The 15,290-nt window shown below is 49.3% G+C and overlaps 1 long non-coding RNA gene across 1 annotated transcript; it reads left to right on the top strand.

The window, feature by feature from the left end:
- The first annotated feature begins 4,336 nt into the window (after positions 1 to 4,336).
- Positions 4,337 to 14,265, top strand: LOC138849293 (uncharacterized). The gene is made up of 4 exons (XR_011387913.1): positions 4,337 to 4,439; positions 7,140 to 7,232; positions 10,626 to 10,746; positions 12,252 to 14,265. It is a non-coding gene; the product is annotated as an uncharacterized lncRNA (long non-coding RNA).
- Positions 14,266 to 15,290: the final 1,025 nt, after the last annotated feature.

Here is a 15,290-nt window from a genome sequence, read left to right on the forward strand (position 1 = left end):
GGGACCTAGATATCACCCAGCATTCCCTCCTATAGTTCCTGATGTGAGGATGGAGGTCATAGTTGTTGATGAGGGTAGAGGTCCAGGGAGACGCAGCAAGAGGCTTGGTGCCAAGTGTGTGCATGTGATCTGAGCACCCATCTGGGCCCTGGGCTTGGTCTTGTTGATGCATTCCCAGGCCCATCTCCTTCCCACCACCAGACGGTAGTGTAAGACCAAGCTCTGTGACTCTGTAACTCTCTGTAACTCTCCTTCTTATCTCCCAGATGTCATTGACAGCCTCTGCAGATGCTTCTGGATGCTCTGCACTCCAGCACCACTGTTCTTTTTCAACTTAAACCCAAAGCAGCCCCTCTCACTAATTCCCTCTACACCCTAGCCAAAGCAGCAGGTCTGCCTTCTCCTTAAATCAAGCTGCCTTGGGCAGGGCTCCACAAGGCCATGGCCTCCTGTCTCTGTCTATGAGCTCCTGTTGTGCCTGGAAAACCAGCTGAGGAGGCGGTTGCTGTTGCTGCTACTCCGCTGCCACCAGACACTGCACGGTGCTCGGGGGTGGGGAAGAGTGTGGAAGCAGAACATGGACAAGGAGTCCAGGCGTGGGCCAGGGGTCAGGCATGGAAACAGACTTCTGTCTCACTTCCTTGTTTCCTGCTCTGACTTTGCGTTCCCTCTTCCTGGCACTGAATCCCACTGCTATGTGCTTGACTCTGTGATACCTGCTGGAGGGGTTGGAGGGAAGAGAAGCAGTTGGCTGAACCTCCAAGGAGCCTGCAAGTTGGTCAGAGCAGTGGGGCACATGCACTTGAGGGGTTCATAAGAGTAGCTGAGGTCACAGGGTTATACCATTGGCTCCATGTTGAACTTTAGGCATCTAAAAACCTCAAGTTCATTTTTTTGGAGATGGCATCCATAATTGTCTGATGTCAAAGGCACATTTGACCACCCCAACCTTCCTCCAGGCAGGTGAAGAACTAGGCTCAAGTAGGAAGATCTGGGCTGGCACCCAGCTTTCCACTTGTAATCTGTGGGACAATATATTGCATGACTTCCCTACTGTGCAGTTTCTTAATCTCCAAAATGGGGCGAATAATTTGGGCTTGGCTCATCTCTTAGGGTGGTTGTGGGTATTGAATGAGATAAGTAAGTGAAAGCATTTATAAGACATAAACTGTCATACTGGTGAAAGGTATCATTAATATTTAAAACTCAAACACAAGACCATACAGGAAGATAAAATATAGGACTTATAAGGTTTGTGGAAAATGCAATGAAAGGGGCCAGCACTGTGGCATAGCCGGTAAAGCTGCCGCCTGCAGTGCCTGCATCCCATATGGGTGCCAGTTCGAGTCCTGGCTGTTCTACTTCCAATCCAACTCTCTGTTGTGGTCTGGGAAAGCAGTAGAAGATGGCCCAAGTCCTTGGGCCCCTGCATCTGCATGGGAGACCAGGAAGAAGCTCCTGGTTCCTGGATTTGGATCAGCCCAGCTCCAGCCGTTGGGGCCGTCTGGGGAGTGAACCAGTGGATGGAAGACCTCTCTCTCTCTCTCTCTCTCTCTCTCTCTGTCTCTGCTTCTCTGTAACTCTGCCTTTCAAATAAATAAATAAATATTAAAAAAATGCAATGAAAAGATGTTTATTTTGGTGCTAAAACATTTTGAAATCCATGGACAGATTTTTTCATGATATCCACTTTCCATGAGCTTTTTGAAGCCCTCTCATAGGACACTTAGAGGTGACTACTCCAATATTTTCCTCTTGTAGACAATGAAATTAAGATCCAGAGTGGTCCAGGGCCAAACAGCTCATCTGGGCAGAGCCAGACAACACCCTCCTCAGGGTCACGCCCTGGGGCTGCGGGGCCCAGAGCAGGACAGCTCATCCAGCTCAGCCCTCCTCTCCTCTCTCTTGGTCCTGGGGCCCTTTGTGCTGCAGGCAGGGCCCCTCGTTCCCTTAGCCTCAGGGGAGAGGTTATTGGGCTACACCTGGATTTCTCCACCTCCTCATCCTACTCTGTTCCAGCTCCCGTTTCTGTTCCTTCCCACCAGCCGGGCTGTGAAAATGGCTGCCAAAGAGGCTGTGTTTCAAGTGACATCACCACCAAATAATTAAAGACTTCTAGAAGAGACCCAGAGATAAGCTGGGGACAGCTCGTGTGGAAACATGAGAGTCCTAGTGGTCACGCCAAGTGCTGCAGACAGATTTCTTAGGAACGAGGGCTTTACAGAGGCTCGTGTGCCAAGACGACTCCCCTCTTGGCAAGGCGAACATCGAGGCATGACCTCAGGAAACAAACGATACACGCACGGCTTGATGGGAGTCCCTGCCATGTTGCTGGGAGATGGGCAGTGGAGGGCCACGGGCCCCTCATCTGGCCGTTCCTCCCCAGCTGCTGCTAGGGGCTGTGATGCTGGATAAATTCTTACCCGTTTCAGTCTAGAGGGGCACCTGGGAAACCAGCTCATCCAGGTCACGCCTCTCTCTACCGCAGCCTTTCAGAAAGTGAAGATTCTGTTCGCTCAGGAAGCGCCTCCAGAAGAAAGAGCACAGCCATGCTTTGCGACACATTCTAACATTCACCCAAGGTCAAATCCTGAAAATTGGACCTCACATTGACCTTAAGACACACTGTCGGCATGCATGCTTATTTCTCTGGCTCTTGCTAATTACAGGTGGAGTGCAGCCAGTCACCAAGGCTTCCACTTGGAAGTATACTTTAAATACTTACCATAATGGGCCCCCTGAACCTACACTTATCCAGACCTAATCATTTGAGAGCCATTTTATACGCTCCGTTACTGGCTTGCAACCCGCTCCGCCAGCACTCCCCTCTCCCTTCTAAGCACCTAGCTCCTTCCCTACCTAACAAAGAAACTTTTCCATCTTCCATTCACTAGCATGTGAGCAGCTGTACAAGCATAAAATGTCTAATTTGGGAGCTGTGTCTGTGGGAAGGAATGCTTTGTTACTTTCCAAAGTAATGCAGAGCTTAATTTGGAAGTAATAGAACCTTCTTTCTTTCTTTTTTCTTTTCTTTTTTTTTTTCTTTCTGGTTCTGGAACTCACAGAGCTTACAGACTGCACTGCAGAGGGAGCTGCCTGATGAGGTTAGCGCTTTGCAACACTGGGGTTTTCTGCAGCAGCCTCATTTTTGTGCCTCTTCCAGTACACAATAGGTCAGCCCAATAGAACCACTGACTCCCTGAGCACAGAGCCTGGGACTTGTTCAGCCCGTGTTCGGCCAGGGCCTGGCAAGGGCAAGCACATGGTAAGTGCTTTTAAATGCTGAATTGCAGTACGTTACCTGTCTGCCTGCTATTCACCACCTTAGTCCCCAGCTTGGGCCGGTCAGGTTTGGAGCTGGGAAATACAACAGCTACCAAGTTTTTTTTTTCTTTCTTTCTTTTAATATTTGACAGGTAGAGTTACAGACAGTGAGAGAGAAAGACAGAGAGAAAGGTCTTCCTTCCGATGGTTCACTTCCCAAATGGCCCATACGGCTGGCGCTGCGCCGATCCAAAGCCAGGAGCCAGGTGCTTCTTTCTGGTCTCCCATGAGGGTACAGGGGCCCAAGCACTTGAGCCATCCTCCACTGCACTCCTGGGCCACAGCAGAGAGCTGAACAGGAAGAGGAGCAACCGGGACAGAATCCGGCACCCATATGGGATGCCGGCGCCACGGTGCCGGCCCCAGCTACCAAGTTTTGAGCCACATGCGGTCACAACACACTGCTGTCTTTCTTTCACTTGGCTCCAGGAGGAAGCTGAAGCGTCGACATGTAAGACTATCATGTGCTACGGTATCTACTGTTAGTCTCTTCCTCACAGGGACGTACAGGACTAGGATCTGAGAAATAATGGGAACACCAACAGGACAGGATAGATTCCAAGGCAGGAGCCATGAATTGCAGACGTCAGGGGGTTACAGCACCGTCACTACAGAGCAGCAATATTTGGGCCTAGACCTGAGACAGATTCCGGTTAAGCAGTATGGCCCATGAGCCCCCTGTGGGTTCCAGGCAAAGCATGTCATTTGCTGGGGGAGCCGCTTGACCCCTATGGAATGTTCTGGCAACTTAAACACACAGTTGGCCGCACTGCTGGACTCCTCAGGAACCAAAAGCCCAAAAAAGGAATTTAAAGTCTATCTTTCCCAAGGGCTGGGTTAGAGACAGAGGGGACCAGACCAAGCCAGGGCGTCTGGCTCTTGAAGAACAGGAGGTTTCAGGCTGAGTGACAGGCTGGGTCTCCTTCTCTCACCTGGAGTCCCTCAACCCTCCCCCAACATCCTAAGTGCCCCGCTATGTTCTGGAATAAGAATTCTCTCTCAGACGACGGAAACAAGACACTGGGTCAGGCTGACGCCTGTTCTGGTGTAGACAGGTTTCCTGAAAGACCTGGGAGACCTTGTCTGGATGGTCAGGAAGGAAGTAGCCATTGGAGGTCAGTGGTTTGGGGAAGGTGGGCGGCCACAGTAACCAGTGGACGGGAGAAGGGCCGTAGGGTGGCTCCGGCAGCCCACCTGAGGACGGGGACCAGGAGAATGTGCGTGAAGCATGGAGGTGGTAGAAGTAGCCACCTTTGGCGTACATATTTAGAATTTTATTCAAAATGTTAGCTTTTGCCAGATGTTAAAACCTCGCAGAGCTCAGCCTGCACCTGGGTCCATCTCCATAGAATTTTCATTAAAATGTACTGGAGGGCGGGACTAGGATTGTATAGAGATACGGCAAGCAAGAAGCAGGCAGAAGCCCAGATGCCGAGAAAACCAGGAGGACAAGGGTCACACACACGGAGCCACCGGCCGAGTCCGCGCAAAGAAAGGCTTCACCCGAAGAGGACTCAAGGCGTCTGGTAGAGAGACAGAGACGCAGGAAAGCTAAGACGGTATCCGGCCAGGTGCCGGCCACTAGAGCAGGCCGTTCGGCTTCCCGGATTCAGAACCCAAGAGAAACTACAAAGTTTCATTGTTTTGTTTGTCCCTCGATTTGGCCCCGGGCAACCAGCGCGCAGGGGTTCTCACACTGCCTGAGCGCCCCCTGCTGGCCGCGGATCAAAATCTCAGGAGCTGCGTCCCAAGTGGAATCGGATTACGTCACTCTGCTCCAGTTTGGCCCGCTCACCAGCCCCCTACCCCCCACCCCTGCCCCCGTATTTTCCATCTGGCTGGCTGTCTAGCGCCGGGCCCTGACCGCCCTGACTGACCGCCAGGGTCCTGAGGCCCCCTGAGGGCAATCGTGAGAGACCCATCCTGAGGACAGTGCAGGCAGGCGGCAGGCTGAACAAGCAGGGGCTGCCGAAAGGCCTGCCGGAATCACACTGGGTCAGAAGTGACGCCGGAATTCAGGGGACCCGCTGGGGTCGGGGAGGCCTCGCCTCGTCCATTTCTGACCACCGTGGGCATCTCCCGCCTGCTTTCCCACCTCTCTGCCCCTTGGTCTCGGCGTCCGCTCTCCGCGAGCAGGCAGGATTGCCATGCGCAAAGCCCCGGGCTGGAGGCAAACAAACGCGAGGGTCCCTCACGCCGAGGCTAGGGGAAGCCCTTACCACTGGGAGAAAGGGCGAGAAGCGGGCACGGGCCCGCGCACGGGCCTCGGGGTGAGGCCACCGATTCCCTGTCCCCGCCTGGTGCGCAGGTTTGCCGTTCACTGCGCCGCAGACGGCGGGCGGGAATGGCGCTCAGGGAATCGGAGCCCCTTGGGGTGTTGCTGCCTCGAGCCCCGCTCCGTTCCTTCGCGGAGCCGCCTTTCCTCTCTCGGCCTCCCTCTGCGGGCCTCCGGCTGTCCCGCTGCTGGGCGCGGCCGCCTGCGCTCCCCAAATGCCCACTGCCGCGCCGGGATCGCCCCCAGCTAACAGAGGCGCCGCGGGGCGGGGGTGGGGGGTGGGTGCAGGGGTTGAGGGTCTGTCTTTCCTCTACATTCAGACTGCAGATCGCCTCTAACAATTATTAGCGGACAGCGCGTAAGTTGTTCTCCCTTCTCCCAAATGGCCTTTGTCTGTCTCCAACATAGACAAATGTTTCAGCGACTCCCGAGTGGGCAGGAGCAGAAGGGCCTTGGCAGACACTCTATCAATACAAATAATGCTTAGATATCACCGGGGAGAGCGGCTTAGAGGTAAATGAAACTGGGCCAGTTTTGTTGAAGAGAAGGGAAAAACAAACACCAAATAAATAAATAAATAAAAGAGGAACGCTCTGCGGAAGGTGTCAGGTCTCGGTGTTGTTATAGCTGGATCCATTGCAGCAATTTCTACACTTGCTCTTAGCCAAGAGGCCAAGAAGTGATTCTAGCAATTTCTAACAGGCTCCTGGAAAACGCAGGATTTTAGAAGCAGACTATTCAGCTGCGAGTGTTGCAGGCCTAGGCTGCCGGTGACCAGCAGAGGGCAGCCTTCAGTTAGAGATGCGCGGCTGCGGGGGAGGGAGTGCGGGGGGGGGGGTGACAACTGAGGATCCAACGCTATATGTTGTTCATTCCATGCCCTAAATACCCCCCTTGGCCCTATGCATGCCCTCCAGAGGTCCTAGTTAAAGATTTTTTAAAAATATATTTAAAGAAATTTTATTTGAGAGGCAGACACATACTACACATTATCTCCCATCTGCTGATTCACTCCCCCAAATGCCTGGGAGCTTCAATCCAGATCTCCTATGTGGGTGGCAGGAGCCCAACTGCTTGAGCCATCACTACTGCGTCCACAGCCTGCACCAGCAGGAAGCTGGAACCAGGAGCCGGAGCTGGGCATTGAACCCACCCAAGCACTGCCGGCATCTTAACCACAAGGCTAACTGCCTACCTCCGAGATTCTTGATAGATTTTGAGAGGATAGATTTTAAGGGACCAGCTCTTTGAAATAAAAATTTGTTTACAAAATTCAAACCAGTGCCCCTCCCCCTCCCCAAAAGGGGCTATTTCTGCTTACTTTCCCCGAGGTGCACATAGCTGCTTTTAATGTGCAGTTACCGCAGCGTCCGGTCCCTGGGTCAGGTCTGTCGCAGTCACTCAAAGCTGCAGATTTGTTTGGGGGCAGGGGCGGTGTTTGGGCTTGTATCTGACTTGGTGAAGCAGGTACTAGGTCATCAACTTGGTGCAAAAGTCCAGTCCCAACTATTGGTCACTCTCTTTTGTTTGATGATTTCAGAGAAACCCGTTCCCTGGGGAACAGAGCAGTGGCAATGAAGACTGCTGGGAATGTTTCCTTAACTTGTGGGCCAGCCTGGTGACCCAGTCCTAGGTACGTGTTGGAGAGAATTGGAAACACGACCACCCCAGTCCCTGTGCGCGAATGTTCACTGCAGCACCGTTCACCACAACCCGAAAGTAGAAGCAGCGCAAGTGCGCAGTGACAAGATTGATGCTTAAACAGCCTGCAGTAAATCCATATAATGGGCTGTCACATAGTCACAACGATGAATCAAATAGTGACAAGTGATTGCAAGGGGGAAGCTTCAAAGCTTCATGCTAATTGACAGCTAACCAGCCACAAAAATTCCATTCATATGAAATATCCAGAATGACTGAGTCCACAGAAACAAAATAGACTGGGGCTGGGGAGTGACTCATAATGAGAATGGGATTTCTTTTAGGGGTGGTGAAAACATTCTGAAATTAGAGAGTGGTCATGGTTGCACAACTGCATGTTGCTAAAATCCACTGATCAGGATGCTTCAAAAGGGTGAATTTCAAGTCTTTAAGTTACATCTCAGTAAAACTATTACTGAAAAGTCTAGGGGCTGGCGCCGTGGGTCACTTGGTTAATCCTCCGCCTGCAGTGCCTGCACCCTGGGTTCTAGTCCCAGTAGGGCGCCAGTTCTGTCCAGGTTGTTCCTCTTCCAGTCCAGCTCTCTGCTGTGGCCCAGGAAGGTAGTGGAGGATGGCCCAAGTGCTTGGGCTCCTGCACCCGCATGGGAGACCGGCAGGAAGCACCTGGCTCCTGGCTTCGGATTGGCCATAGCACTGGCCATGGTGGTCATTTGGGGAGTGAACCAATGGAATGAAGACCTCTCTCTCTGTCTCTCTCTCACTGTCTATAACTCTACCTGTCAAATTAAAAAAAAAAAGTCTAAAAAGATTTGGACCAGAATGGACATTATAGAGAGAAAACGCAGAGCAGGAGACAAAGAGAGAATGAAGGGAATATTTGACTTCTGGGAGAGCCAGCCCCACCCCTAATCAAAAAGATTCTGGACGAAAAGAGAAAAGATTTAGTGCAGGCTGGAAATGCAGGCAGCCAAACTCAGTGCAGGAAGCAGGGAGAATTACCCACAAGGCTGAGCTGATCCTACATTTTCTCCAGCTGTCCCCACTCATTAAGAGTTTACATCTCTGTGATCATCATGCTGGCATGTGGGTGACATTTGGGTGGAGGTCCTGGTGACCCCTCTGCAGGGGGAATGAAGGAAGCATCTCACTCCTCAGGCCCCAGTAACAAGAAAGACTTCCAGAGCTCTCAGCAGGTGGCAAGGAAGAAAGGTGCTACTAGTTAAGTCACCAAGGGCACCGCCCGCGTGGGGTTCCAGGTAGATCATCAATAACACCCACAGCCTGTGCTGTGTCCCTCTGTAGCTCCCAGAGTGCCTTGCTGAGGCTGAGCCCATGAAAATCTTTAATAAATACTTGGAAAGAGTGGAGAAAAGAAGACCTGGACAGGCACACATCTGACAAGGCCTAGGGAGGGGGGAGGAGGCAACCCTGAAAGAGAAAGACAAGGAGAGATTATTTGAGTTGCCTGCTGCTTATCAGAACCATCCATCCGTATGTCACCGGGCCCCTCTTAGTGCATGCAGGAGCAGAGGTCAAGGCAAGGTCCCAGGCGTATCTGAGCATGCCCTCTACAGCAGCCTACAAGCATCCATCTCACCTTCCTCCAGGTCTTGGACAGAAACTGTGCTACGTCAATATCACTGTGTGTTGTCCAGTCAAAATGTGTGTTCTTTCTAAGCGGCACTGTGAAGAAAATCTATGTAAGAGCATGCATGCCTTTTAGAATGTGTGCTTCCTGATGTGAAAAAAAAAAAAAAAAAAAAAAAGATCAGACCAAAAACCTTCCTCTTCTATAATTGTTATGGTGACCGGGGAGAGCAATGGTATTGGAGTTGGATAAGATGTTTTCCAGTCCTGTGTTTTTCTCTAAGTCTGGTCCTCTGGGTGAATGTTACGCATTTTAGGGAGCCAGGGAGTATGTCTAACTATGTCTTACAAAGCTGACTTAATTATAGATTCAGCCAAGAGATGGGAACTTAGTAACTAATTATGTTGCTAGCGCATCAAGTGGGCATTGGGGACAAAGCTCCTAGCGCTTTTTTTTTTTTCTTACTTAGTAAATAGGAGCTGAAAACAACTAGCCAAACAACAATTGCTTTTAATAAATTATATCAGTTCAATAGTGGCAAGTATTTGATTTGGGAGTTGGGCAGATCCAAGTTTAAACTTGGCCGCGTCCTTCAGCTATGTCTTCAGTAGATATTTATTGATCACCTACCACTATCAGGTACTGTGTCTCCCATGAAATAAAAGCATGAACAAGAAAGTCTCTGCCCTCAGGGTGCTTGCAGTCACCTTAAAGGTTACTAAACCTCTCTGCGTCTATGCCTGTACAATGGAAAACTGCCCGATGTGTCAGGTTGATAAATCAAATGTCACAAACAGGACGTCTGGAACACTGACTTTCTAAAAATGTGGTTCTCCTTTCCCTTTCACACACTCTCTTGGCATCATTGGATCACTTGCTACCATGTACTACTGACTTTAATAGACTCTTCCCAGCTTAAAGGAGTCACTGGGCCACAGGTTTGAAGGAAACCCCACGGCGCCCACAGGGGATGTGGTGCCTCAGGCCAGGGCGTTAACCTGCTGCGACACAGTGGCTGTGATTTTGAATCTGCGGTCATAACCTGTTGGTGAGTTTTGGAAGAAATTTAGTGTGTGTCAGCATTTCGAAAATGAGACAGGAGGGAATTAGAAATAACAAAGCGCATTTGATTGTGGTGAATCTTATTTTGTTTAGTCTGCTAAATGAGTATATGTCATGTACATGTGTGCTTATTTGTGTAACATGGTGTCACAATTAATTTAAGCGGTCTTTTCTATGATCAGCTACAACCTAAAGAGATTGAAAGCTACTGAGATATGACCTACGGTGCCTGCAATTAAATTTTTTTCTCACTTTTTAATCATCCACCCAATAAATATTTGTTGAGCACCTACTCAATGCCAGACATAGTTCTGACCACTGAGAATAGAACAGTGAACAAAAGAGACAGAAATTCCTGCACCCACGGGGCTTACCTTCTGATAGAGGAAAAACAAGTAACTCACAGGGAGGATACCAAATTTAGGAAATGAGATAAGGAGAGAGGAAAGAAGGAAGGAAAGAAGGAATTCAGGGCATCCATAATCATGCAACTCAGAGGAAAACAACAACTCTGTTAGCATTTTGGTTTTGTCCTTACAGACTTTCCTCATCTGCATATGCCATTTATCTTGCCATTTAGAGAACGGCAGAGTAGCAGGTGTCACATAAATGTGCAGCATGGATGCTGCCCAAGATCCAGCCCTCTGCAGTGAGCAGGGAGCCTGTGCTTTTCTCCCTGCTGCTTTCTGTCTCCAGCTCTCTTTTCTCCCACAGCCACCTCCATGTTGCCATTTCCTGCTCTTCTGCAGTAGTCAGCCGGCAGGTCCTTGGCCCTAGAGCTGCAGCGTTGTGTTCTGTCTGGAGTAGGTACAGTGCTGGCTCACCTTGCTCCCTGGTAAGTTTGGTGTCAGGGCTCTATTGAATACTGACTTCAATGCTTTTAATGATTTAGTCATTTAACAGATAGCACACATTAAGGGGAACAGGCATTTGGCCTAGGGGTCCAGATGCTGCTTGGGATACCTATACCTCATATCATATTACCTAGATTTGAGGCCCAGCTCTGCTCCCAATTCTAGCTTCCTGCTAATTTGATCCCTAAAGGCAGCAAATGATGGCCAAGTTTTTGGGTCCCTGCCACTCATGTGGGAAACTTAGATTGATTTCTGGGCTCCTGGCTTCAGCCTAGCTCAACCCTGGCTGTTGTAGTTATTTAGGGAGTAAACCAGCAGATGGAATCAGATCTCTCTCTCTCTCTCTCTTTCTTTCTCTTTCTCGAGTAACTAAAAATTTTAAAAAATATATTGAGATCCAGGGAGGCTGTGCCATGTCCAAGTCTCACCCCTGGGAAGTAGAGGCACAGGACAGAAATGCCTGTGCTCCAGTTTGAGAGCTTCGGTTTGGCCTCTCTGCTATGCATTGTTTCTTCCTTATGGGACTAATATATTAAAAACATTTTTTTCAAGAATACTAAGCCGTTGTGGCTGTTGTTTTAATTTGTTGTTGTCTAAGAGGTTAGATTTACCTTGGCTTAAGAGACCATTAATTTAGTAAATTTCCTTAGATGTGGCAACTACCATTCTAAAAGCCTTAAAAATAAACGTAATAAGACACTGCACTCAGGTCTAGCAGACAAGAAGATGGACTTGGATCCTTTCCAAAGCCAGTGATTTTACACTCAGATGCCTCTGGCCTTCTTGTTCAGTTTAACAAGCTAGTTCACGAGGCAACATTATCTTTAAAGACTTTTTTTTTTTTGAAAGAGGGGATGGTTTTTAGGAGAAAGTAGGGAGCCCAAAGAGCTTTGGATTCACTTCCCGATTCTGCTGGGTGACCTTAGACTAGCCGCTTCCCCTCTCTGAGCCCAAGTATCCCTGCCTGAACCATGTGACGGGTGGACGAGACTGGAGTCCATTCAAGCCAAGGTCAGTGGTAGCAATCTCAGGATTTCCAGGACATACGTGTGGGCCACCAGTGAAGACCAAGAATAGAGGCGTGGAAGCCAGGGCCCCAGAACCACACTGCCTCTGATTTCTCCTGCTCAGAGTAGCTCTCGTCTTATTTGTCCCAGGGAGAGAGTCTGTGTCAAATTTTATTTTAAATAAGGTGCTGCTGATTTTAGCACTTCAAACATCAACAAAACAGCTTGTGTCCAAATATCCATTCTGGATTCTTCCTTTTAGAGGTCTTCTTGCTCTGGGGGCATGTCCACTGGTCACCCCTGCATGACCAACATGCCTGTGCCAACCCCAGCTGACCACATGTTACACAGCCTTTGGAGATCCGAGGCATGAGCTGGGCTGGTCATCCTGTTCTTGTAACTGTGGCCGGCAGGGAAGGACAGGGAGGCAGTGCCGCAGTTGCTGGGTAGAGATTTGATTTTTTTTTTTTAACCTGCAGGCATTTGTTTCAGCCACTTTGGAAAAACAGTTCCAGAGTCGTCCCCAGCCCCCAGCAGCACAGCGGTGTCCTCATTCGAATGCTGCCGCTTTGTCTAGGAGAGCGCTCTGCAATGCCACCGCGCCAGTTCTAACTGCACTCCTGTCCGGGAAGCAGCGACTCAGATCGGATTCCACGTCCTCTCCCCCTGCACTTTGTTTTTTGGTTGTCTCCCTCCCAGTGTGCTTCCAAACTCGCCTCTGAAAGCCAGTGATCTTTGGCGGCCACTGCAGTTGGGGCTGAGCCAGTCCAGCCCTACCCTCGGCACCTAAGCCCTTTCTGCTGCTGATTTCTCTCTCACACAACGTGGCTGCTTTGCCCAGAATGGAGCCAGAGCAATTTTCCTTTAGGAAGAGCTGATGTGGAGGTTCATCCGAAATTCAGTGGTGCTAGAAGCAGACAAGATAAATCAGTGTGTGCTACTCACTGCAGGTCAGTGAGGCTCAAGAACTTGCTGCTGGATGTGTTAAGTCAGGATGTGGGAGGGAAAAGCACCCTGATTTTGCCTCACTGAATCCTTAGAATAATTCTCCCGGGTAGGTACTGTACTCTTAGCCCCTTTTGTTAGAGGAAGAAGCAGGCTGGGAGAGGTGGAATAGCTTGTCCAAACACACAGGAAGCGGCAGGTGCAGGAATTGAACTTGTTCTCTCTGGCACCAAACGCCCTGTTTTCTCCACTACACCATGCTGCCTTCTTGATGAGCATGCTGACTCATTTGAGAAGTTATGTAAGCTTGTAAATCACATTGAGATTCCCAGATAATGTGTCTGCCTAAAGAACAGAGTGTTGCCACGAGGCGCTTTGGTGCAGTGGCAGAAGCTCCGCAAGAGGCACTGTGCTGGTGGCAAGGACTCTGCAGAACTGCTGAGAGGGAGCAGACTGCACCAGCGAGCTCCTCACCAGCGTCGTGGTTTGCTTGTCCCTTCCCCCTCTCAATCTGCTCTTAAACAACGGGATTTTTAGGTTATGAAAAAGCCACGTGTCCATTTAATTCCTGGGTAGTTACTGAAAAGATACTCTGCACAAATCAGATAGCTTGGTCCCTCAAGACAGTCACCTCCAGCAGGAGAAATATGCAAGGCCAGTTTCAGCGTCATCTGCATGCACTTTTCACCGACTAGGAGAGTGACAGAACCAGATTTGAACTTGGAAAGTTATCCATGGCCTCTGTGTGGGGAGAGGGAGAGGAGATGCAAAGCAGTGGGTAGTGTCAGTGCCCGACCCGTGTCCGCTAAGTATTCACAACTCCATACTAAAGACTATCTGCCCCCTGTGCTTGGACACAGCAGAGGCAAGAAGATCCAGGAAGCTCATTTCTTGACAACAGCCCTCAACAACAACGGGTGGCGAGCTGATGATTAAACACCCCAAGCCCCTTGCCTGTCCCCGGAGATGACTCCATGTTATCTCCCACATTTCCCAGCGGGATGGCGCTCCAGTGTTCTGGAGAACTAAGTTTCTTAAAGTGCGTTGGCTTCACACCCTGTATTGCCCTCTTTAACTTCACTGTCTCATCCCCTGACTCAACTCCCGGGGTTTTCTGAATCACTTCTCAAACTATTTATAGTCAAGTCCTTATGTCAGGCTCTGTTTCTGGGGAAACCCAAATAGAATCCACTCAACACCTCAGTGCAGAAATAAGTAATGGAGGCCGGACAAAGGGAGCAGAAGCGGGAATGTAGAGGATGGGGTGCATATGAGGAACAGTCACCTGAGATTTAAGATGGCAAGGAACTCCTACGACTCAATAGCAAAACAAAACAAAACAAATACTCAATAAAAACATGGTCCCAGACCTTGAATGGACATAACTCTGAAGAAGACATTTACATATGGCCAATAGTTTACAAGAAAAAAATGCTCAACATCACGAATCATCAGGAAAATGCAAATTGAAACTACAATGAGATACCATCTCACTCACACCTGCCGGGATGGTTATGAGAAAATAAAAACAAAAACAAAAACAAAAAAGAGAGTAAGTACTGGGGATGACGTGGAGGAAATCGGAAGCCTCACCCACTGTTGGTGGGAGTGGGAAGTGGTGCAAACAGGAAGCAGTAGGGCAGTGCCTCAACAAATTAGAAATAGAACTACCACATGATCTAGCAATTCCACTTCTAGGTATTTTTCCAAAACCTGAAATCGGTTTCTCAAAGTGATAGTAGCACACCCATGTTCACTGTAGCACTAGTCACAATAGCAAGATATGAAAACAACTCAAATAGCCACCAACACATGAGGGGAACAGGAAATTGTGCTATATACCTATGAGGGGGCTTCAGAAAGTTTATGGAAAATGCATATTATCCTTTAATTCCTTTCTCCTTGCACTTTTTGAGGTATCCTCTATAAGGGAATACTCTCTAGTCTTAAAATAGAAGGACATTCTGCAACATAACATGGACGAACCTTGAGGACATTATGCTAAGCGAAGTGGGCCAGTCATAGACAAATGTTGCATAACTCCATATGCAGGGTATCTAAAATAGTCAAAGTCACCGAAGCACAGAAGTGTGGCTGCCTGGGGGCCAGCAGAGGGGGAAATGGGGTTCCTAACAATGAGCATTAAGTTTCAGCCAAGCAAGAGTCAACATTTAATATAGTGTACACTTAGAAATCTACTCGAGGGTAGGTCTTGTTTAAATGCTCTTGCCACAATAAACAGAAGAACTGGTTCCATGGAATGGTAAGAGAGAAGGGAGGGAAGTCAGACTCGGCAAGGATGAGAAGAGTCAGGGGTAAGAAGCCTCTGAGTGGATGCTGATGCCTTAAGCCAGACTAGGGAACACACTGGGGGCAAGAAAGTCAATCCCACTCCAGACAAGGAAGAAATGACATCTGACTCCATGACGTCATTTGCAAAAGCGAAAGTGCCTCCCTTGCTGAGAGCATTTTCCCAAACCTCTTAGCGAAGAGCTTGAAACGCTGTATTACTCATTCCCCTGGCTTGCTGTTTCCAGAATCCTATTTTTAAATGCTCCTGAGATCATTGATAC

This window comes from Oryctolagus cuniculus, chromosome 4 (genome assembly GCF_964237555.1).
Source record: "Oryctolagus cuniculus chromosome 4, mOryCun1.1, whole genome shotgun sequence".
NCBI lineage: Eukaryota > Metazoa > Chordata > Mammalia > Lagomorpha > Leporidae > Oryctolagus > Oryctolagus cuniculus.